The sequence below is a fragment of the Oncorhynchus masou genome, chromosome 32 (genome assembly GCF_036934945.1).
Source record: "Oncorhynchus masou masou isolate Uvic2021 chromosome 32, UVic_Omas_1.1, whole genome shotgun sequence".
Lineage (NCBI taxonomy): Eukaryota > Metazoa > Chordata > Actinopteri > Salmoniformes > Salmonidae > Oncorhynchus > Oncorhynchus masou.
The window spans coordinates 33822016-33830644 of NC_088243.1; positions in this window are offsets into that span (position 1 = coordinate 33822016).

An 8629-nucleotide genomic window follows, 5' to 3' on the forward strand; every position below is an offset into this window, starting at 1 on the left:
TAATCGCTTATGCGCATGACGGGGGAAGGCAGGTGTGCGTAATGATGATGGCAGGAGTGCGCAATGCTGGGGAGCCTGGCGCCCTCGAGCGCCATGGTGGAATTGCGGGAGCAGGCGTGACAGAAAGCCCTGTATCTGCACCTCAGCACAGAATTAAATAGTTGTTTTGTCTGTTACAGTGCCTTCAGAAAGTATTCATACCCCTTAAATTATTCCACATTTGGTTGTGTTACAGCCTGAATACAAAATGTATAACTTTTTTTTCTCACCCACACACAATAGACAATAATGATAAAGTGAAAACAGGTTTTGGGAATTCTTGCAAATGTATTCAAAATTAAATACATAAATGTCTCATTTACATACAGTTGAAGTCGGAAGTTTACATACACTTAGGTTGGAGTCATTAAAACTCGTTTTTCAACCACAAAAATGTCAGCTTTTTTATTTTTACCTATCCATCAATAGGTGCCCTTCTTTGCGAGACATTGGTAAACCTCCCTGGTCTTTGTGGTTAAATCTGTGTTTGAAATTCACTGCTTGACTTTAGGGACCTTACAGATACAGTTGAAGTCGGAAGTTTACATACACTTACGATGGAGTCATTAAAACTCGTTTTTTTCAACCACTCCACAAATTTCTTGTAAACAAACTATAGTTTTACATTTACATTTACATTTAAGTCATTTAGCAGACGCTCTTATCCAGAGCGACTTACAAATTGGTGAATTCACCTTCTGACATCCAGTGGAACAGCCACTTTACAATAGTGCATCTAAATCATTTAAGGGGGGGTGAGAAGGATTACTTTATCCTATCCTAGGTATTCCTTGAAGAGGTGGGGTTTCAGGTGTCTCCGGAAGGTGGTGATTGACTCCGCTGTCCTGGCGTCGTGAGGGAGTTTGTTCCACCATTGGGGGGCCAGAGCAGCGAACAGTTTTGACTGGGCTGAGCGGGAACTGTACTTCCTCAGTGGTAGGGAGGCGAGCAGGCCAGAGGTGGATGAACGCAGTGCCCTTGTTTGGGTGTAGGGCCTGATCAGAGCCTGGAGGTACTGCGGTGCCGTTCCCCTCACAGCTCCGTAGGCAAGCACCATGGTCTTGTAGCGGATGCGAGCTTCAACTGGAAGCCAGTGGAGAGAGCGGAGGAGCGGGGTGACGTGAGAGAACTTGGGAAGGTTGAACACCAGACGGGCTGCGGCGTTCTGGATGAGTTGTAGGGGTTTAATGGCACAGGCAGGGAGCCCAGCCAACAGCGAGTTGCAGTAATCCAGACGGGAGATGACAAGTGCCTGGATTAGGACCTGCGCCGCTTCCTGTGTGAGACAGGGTCGTACTCTGCGGATGTTGTAGAGCATGAACCTACAGGAACGGGCCACCGCCATGATGTTAGTTGAGAACGACAGGGTGTTGTCCAGGATCACGCCAAGGTTCTTAGCGCTCTGGGAGGAGGACACAATGGAGTTGTCAACCGTGATGGCGAGATCATGGAACGGGCAGTCCTTCCCCGGGAGGAAGAGCAGCTCCGTCTTGCCGAGGTTCAGCTTGAGGTGGTGATCCGTCATCCACACTGATATGTCTGCCAGACATGCAGAGATGCGATTCGCCACCTGGTCATCAGAAGGGGGAAAGGAGAAGATTAATTGTGTGTCGTCTGCATAGCAATGATAGGAGAGACCATGTGAGGTTATGACAGAGCCAAGTGACTTGGTGTATAGCGAGAATAGGAGAGGGCCTAGAACAGAGCCCTGGGGGACACCAGTGGTGAGGTTCAGCGCGTGGCGAGGAGACAGATTCTCTCCACGCCACCTGTAGGAACCTAATTGAACCTACTGACCTAACAAATATATTCCAATATGTCAGGTAGGACGCAATCTTTAATTTTCAACAGCGTGGGCCGCAACATCAGTAGCCTATATTTTCTATTTTAGCAGATGCCCAATCTCGGAGAGGGTGGAGAGGAAAACAAATATTAAACTTTAACTTTTAAACTTGGATCTGATGGTTGCACAGTATCGAAGGCAGCCGATAGGTCTAGAAGGATGAGAGCAGAGGAGAGAGAGTTAGCTTTAATCATGCAGTGCGGAGCGCCTCCGTGATACAGAAAGAGCAGTCTCGCCTTTTGTTGAATGGTCTAGTCTTGAAACCTGACTGATTTGGATCAAGAAGGTCATTCTGAGAGAGATTAATTTTACGGATGAGAATAAATATTGCTGGCCAAGGACGTGTAAAAGATCTGCGCACGTTCAAGAGTTTTGGAGAGAAAAGAAAGAAGGGATACTGGTCTGTAGTTGTTGACATCGGAGGGATCGAGTGTAGGTTTTTTTGTTGACAGAAGGGGTGCAACTCTTGCTCTCTTGAAGACGGAAGGGACGTAGCCAGCGGTCAGGGATGAGTTGATGAGCGAGGTGAGGTAAGGGAGAAGGTCTCCGGAAATGGTCTGGAGAAGAGAGGAGGGGATAGGGTCAAGCGGGCAGGTTGTTGGGCGGGCGGCCGTCACAAGAAGCGAGATTTCATCTGGAGAGAGAGGGGAGAAAGAGGTCAGAGCACAGGGTAGGGCAGTGTGAGCAGAACCAGCGGTGTCGTTTGACTTAGCAAACGAGGATCGGATGTCGTCGACCTTCTTTTCAAAATGGTTGACAAAGTCATCTGCAGAGAGGGAGGAGGGGGGGGGAGGAGGATTCAGGAGGGAGGAGAAGGTGGCAAAGAGCTTCCTAGGGTTAGAGGCAGATGCTTGGAATTTAGAGTGGTAGAAAGTGGCTTTAGCAGCAGAGACAGAGGAGGAAAATGTAGAGAGGAGGGAGTGAAAGGATGCCAGGTCCGCAGGGAGGCGAGTTTTCCTCCATTTCCGCTCGGCTGCCCGGAGCCCTGTTCTGGCAAGTTTTGGCAAGTTGGTTAGGACATCTACTTTATGCATGACACAAGTAATTTTTCCAAACATTGTTTACAGACAGATTATTTCACTTATAATTCTCTGTATCACAATTCCAGTAGGTCAGAAGTTTACATACACTAAGTTGACTGTGCCTTTAAACAGCTTGGAAAATTCCAGAAAATGATGTCATGACTTTAGAAGCTTCTAATAACCTAATTGACATCAATTCAGTCAATTGGAGGTGTACCTGTGGATGTATTTCAAGGCCTACCTTCAAACTCAGTGCCTCTTTGCTTGACATCATGGGAAAATCAAAAGAAATCAGCCAAGACCTCAGAAAGTAATTGTAGACCTCCACAAGTCTGGTTCATCCTTGGGAGCAATTTCCAAATGCCTGAAGGTACCACATTAATCTATACAAAAAATAGTACACCAGTATAAACACCATGGGACCACGTAGCCATCATACCGCTCAGGAAGGAGACGCAGTCTGTCTCCTAGAGATCAACGTACTTTGGTGCGAAAGGAAGAAGAAAGAAGCCACTGCTCCAAAACCGCCATAGAAAAGCCAGACTACGGTTTGTAACTGCACATTGGAGAAATGTCCTCTGGTCTGATGAAACAAAAATAGAACTGTTTGGAGGAAAAAGGGGGAGGCTTGCAAGCCGAACAACACCAATCCCAACCGTGAAGCACAGGGGTGGCAGCATCATGTTATGGGGGTGCTTTGCTGCTGGAGGGACTGGTGCACTTCACAAAATAGATGGCATCATGAGGTAGGAAAATTATGTGGATATATTGAAGCAACATCTCAAGACATCAGTCAGGAAGTTAAAGCTTGGTCGCAAATGGGTCTTCCAAATGGACAATGACCCCAAGCATACTTCTAAAGTTGTGGCAAAATGGCTTAAGGACAGCAAAGTCAAGGTATTGGAGTGGCCATTACAAAGCTCTGACCTCAATCCTATAGAAAATGTGTGGGCAGAACTGAAAAGTGTGTGCGACCAAGGAGGCCTACAAACCTGACTCAGTTACACCAGCTCTGTCAGGAGGAATGGGCCAAAATTCACCCAACTTATTGTGGGAAGCTTGTGGAAGGCTATCCTAAACGTTTGACCCAAGTTAAACAATTTAAAGGCAATACTACCAAATACTCATTGAGTGTATGTAAACTTATGACCCACTGCGAATGTGAATCCTGAAATAAATCCTTCTCTCTGCTATTATTCTGACATTTCACATTCTTAAAATAAAGTGGTGATCCTAACTGACCTTAAACAGGGAGTTTTTACTCTGATCAAACGTCAGGAATTGTGAAAAACTGAGTTTAAATGTATTTGACTAAGGTGTATGTAGACTTCTGACTTCAACTGTAAGTATTCACCCTCCTTTGCTGTGACATTTAAAACTTAAACTCAGGTGCATCCACATTCCTTTGATCATCCGTGAGATGTCACAACTTACATGGAGTCCACATGTGGCCAATTCAGTTGTTTGGGCATGATTTAGAAATAAACTCATCTGTCTATATAAGGTCCACAGTTGACGGTGCATGTCAGAGCAGAAACTAAACCATGAAGTCCAAGGAACTGTGATGAGGCATATATCTGGGGAAGGGTATCAAACAATTTCTAGAGTGTTGAATGATTCCAAGAGCACAGTGGTCTCCATCATTGGAGATTGAAAAATATTGAACTACCCAGACTCTGCCAAGAGCTGGCCGTCTGACCAAACTGAACACTTGGGCAAGATGGACGTTGGTCAAGGAGGTGACCAAGAACCCAATAACCACACAGAACTACAGAGTTCCTTGGCTGAGATGGGAGAGATGGGAGAACAGCACTTCACCAATCTGGGCTTTATGGGAGAGTGGCCAGATGGAAGCCACTTCTGAGAAAAAGGATAATTATTTTCTTTACTGAATTAGAGGTTTATTATAATTATTATTTTTATTGCTGAAGGTACTGCATAGGTGTTAACATCATTTTTTTTGCAAGAGATCACACCTGTATAGCCGAAGAAAGTAGCAGAAATGTACAGAAAGTAGTTTTGAATGCATTTTATTGAAGGTAAACAATAACAGTCTTGAACTTTTTGGCAACATAGTGATATATTCTTATATTCTGTACAATGAGGAACTCAACTACAAAATACTAGTCTTCTCCCATTTTTTGAACCATTGCCCCCACCACAAGGTGTATAAACAACAACAATAAATACGAATAAAATAAGATAACAGATACGAAACAAAAACATGAAGAACATAAATCAATCAACTCTAATTAGCACATGTAGGACAGTATGCAAGTGTGTGTGCATGGACTTTGCAGATCTATTTCTCATGTGCAGCACATAGTATTTGTTTTACAGTCCTTGCTGGGCATATACTGCCGGAAAGGACAGCAACCTTTTGACAAAAGACATTACTCTCAGTAATTAGTATCAGTGTCACAGAAAACTATTACATAATTCAATGATATTACAGCAATACATAATAAAATGAACAGTGAATACATTACAGATATGAAAATAAAAATGTTCCTCTGAATGGAACCAGTTGCTCATCCGCTGTTACTTCAGGCCCAGGGTTTTAGAGGTATGGCAGACGCTCCACCCACTTCTCCCAGACCTCTCTTATGGCTCCACCCACTTCTCCCAGACCTCTCTTATGGCTCCACCCACTTCTCCCAGACCTCTCTTATGGCTCCACCCACTTCTCCCAGACCTCTCTTATGACTCCACCCACTTCTCCCAGACCTCTCTTATGGCTCCACCCACTTATCCTAGACCTCTCTTATGGCTCCACCCACTTCTCCCAGACCTCTCTTATGGCTCCACCCACTTCTCCCAGACCTCTCTTATGGCTCCACCCACTTCTCCCAGACCTCACTTATAGCCGCCAGTTTGTCTCTCACACGTAGACTCGATTCGGGACCTATACACACCCGCTAAGATTAGCAGCCCTATGTAGGCACGCAGGTCAATCTCATCCATCCTTTTCCAGTTGTCTCCATATTTACAGAAACCCTCCAAATTTGTCATCTCCGGGATGATTTTTTTGATAACTGGTGTGATGAACATGTTGAATGTTGAGGCGATGTCCTGGGCATGGGCAACTGCATGTCTTGTGGGCCCTGGGGTTATCCTTATGACATTTTGTGCTGCCATCCTGCCCTGGTTGTCATATGGTGATAAGGACCATGTTATTTTGCTGTTCTTTGACAAAAATCTCTCTCTTTCAGCTTTGGGGATTTCGTATTCATCTGAAGATGATGCATCGTGCTCTGGGTTGTAATTCTTCCCCATCTTCTTCTTCAGATGCCTCCTCCTCTTCTAAATCATTGTTCTCTAGTTCCTCCTGGACATCTGAAAAAAATCAGATCTACGACCTGTTGGGCACTGAAACGTGGGGGGACTGTCACCTGCAGCACCTTTATAGCTTCTGACTGCATTCCCCATTAGTAAACAATGCTTTCAAGAAATGTTTATTTTGTCTGAAATAGTTTTTAATTTGTCTGGGAAGTCATGTACGGGGAGGAGAGATGCTGCACATGCACAACAAAGTTTTAGTTTTGTCTGAGTTCAATCTCTAGCATACAATCTCAATGTCTCATCGGGTGTGTGTGTGTGTGTGTGTGCGTGTGCGTGTGCGTGTGCGTGTGTGTATGTGTGTGTGTGTGTGTGTGTGTGGTGTGTAAATTATTTTATAACCGCTGGGTCAAAAATGAAATATGAACAAAGGCGATGTTTCACTTTTTCTAATGTTGGGGTCATTCTAGGAAAAGTAATCAAATTTTAAGTTGAAAAAAAGATAATTTAGGGGTTTTCTCTACTGCTAATGATAGGGACGGGTCATTTTTGACACTTTTGACACCCAGAATAATCAACATTTTTGTCAAGATGTATTTTACCTGAAGAAATTTTCAAATTTTAATACAATGTTCAGTCACACTTTTTGGACTGTCCTGATAATCCATCTATAGATGCTCTACAGATGGTCATACTATCAACAAACTGTTTGTTGATAAGCAACTGCTTCCTAAGGTTAGAGTTAGGTTTAGAATAAGGGTTAGAGTAAGGTTTAAGGTTAGGGATAGGGATAGGGTAGGGGTTAAGTTTAAGATTAGGATAAGGGTTAAGGTTAGGATTAGGATTAGGACTTGGATTAGGGGTAGTAGATAGTGTGGCGAGTGGTTCAGCGGTCTAAAGTTTTGCATCTCAGTGCTAGAGGTGTCACTGCAGACCCTGGTTCGATTCCAGGCTTTGTCACAACCGGCCGTGATTGGGAGTCCCATAGGGCAGCGCACAAATTGCCCAGGTTTGTCTGTTTGGCTTGGGTAGTCCATCATTGTAAATAAGAATTTGTTCTTAACTGACTTGCCTAGTTAAGTTTAAATGTAAAAAAACAAATGTTAGTTGAAATGTTACTGATCTACAAATAGACTATCCAAATAAAATGTTACCCAATGTTCTTGACTTATCTCACAATACTGAATGTTTTGTGTATAGTCTGCAGTCCTCTGAGGACTGAAGTATGCGTATTCAGCCAGACAAGGGTTTGTTGCAGGCACATTATGTAGTTTACTAGACAGAGGACTTTGTCAATATAAAAGGCATCACTGTTGCCACGAAAAAAAACTATTCAGCTTTTTGGTTAAATAGTTGAACACCAATAATGTGAGAAGGCAGAATCTTGACGGTACTGTTAGGAGTATAGCTCATAACAACAAAACATGAGTAACGAGTTTCAATCTCACTTTGACTCACGATATGATGCCATTTCTTGGTTGTTTTTCGAGGGTTTCAAAAAAAATCAAATTATTGAATGGCACATTCCTGCTGGGTTGAAAATGATTCCCATTTTTTGCCTGCTCCTCAACTCTACACACTCATTTACACCACAGTTTGGATGCAGTGTTACAACTTCAAAAGCGTGTTTGTCTCAATGTATTGTTTTTTGTCTTGAGAGGAATTTAGAATCATCATTGAATGGAAGAAGATCCACATGAAAGCAAGTGGCAAAGTTAAACCCTCACCAACAATAATATGGTTGCAGTATGTTATTTGCATACTGGGTCTTTGTGTAATGTATTCTCGCTCGCTGGACAAGTTTCAAGTGTGCACCTTCCGTTCTCCCATTCTCCCCTACTCCACTTTAATTTTTTTATCAGAGAAGAATAATTTAAAGCAAGGTCATTTGATCCTCTGTCTCAATAGGCCTCAATTAAACAGTCATTCATTCTGTGGTCTCTTTGACAGCTTCTCTGGGTATGTGTGTCGAGGAGACAAAGGCTGTGCTTTTGATTAAACAAGCTTGGGCTGTTTCAAAGACATCAGGAACCATTATGGTGAGTTAAACAGCCTTTTTTCTGATCAACACATTTAGTGAAACAGTATTTTTGCTTTAGCCAAGATTTGAGTTTTTGGCCTCTGATGCTGAAACCAAAGCAGTGTCATTTAATCAACCTGAACCCCTATAGATAAAGTTGATTGTGTTTACTTGTTGCTCCATACATCACCTAGATTTTATACCAGAGTAAATTTTGCTTGGGGGTCTATGCTCCTGATTCACTATGGCTGAATATGTATCTGTCGTGATGCATCAATCTTCTTGAATTCAAATGGGACTCTTGTACCTGGCTAAAGTGACAAACAAAACCATCTGAGCAGCCCTGATTTAGCCTTATTACCACTTTATATGTCAAAGTTTGCATATTTTTGACGTATGGTAGGCCCTGGGAATCGAAACCACAAT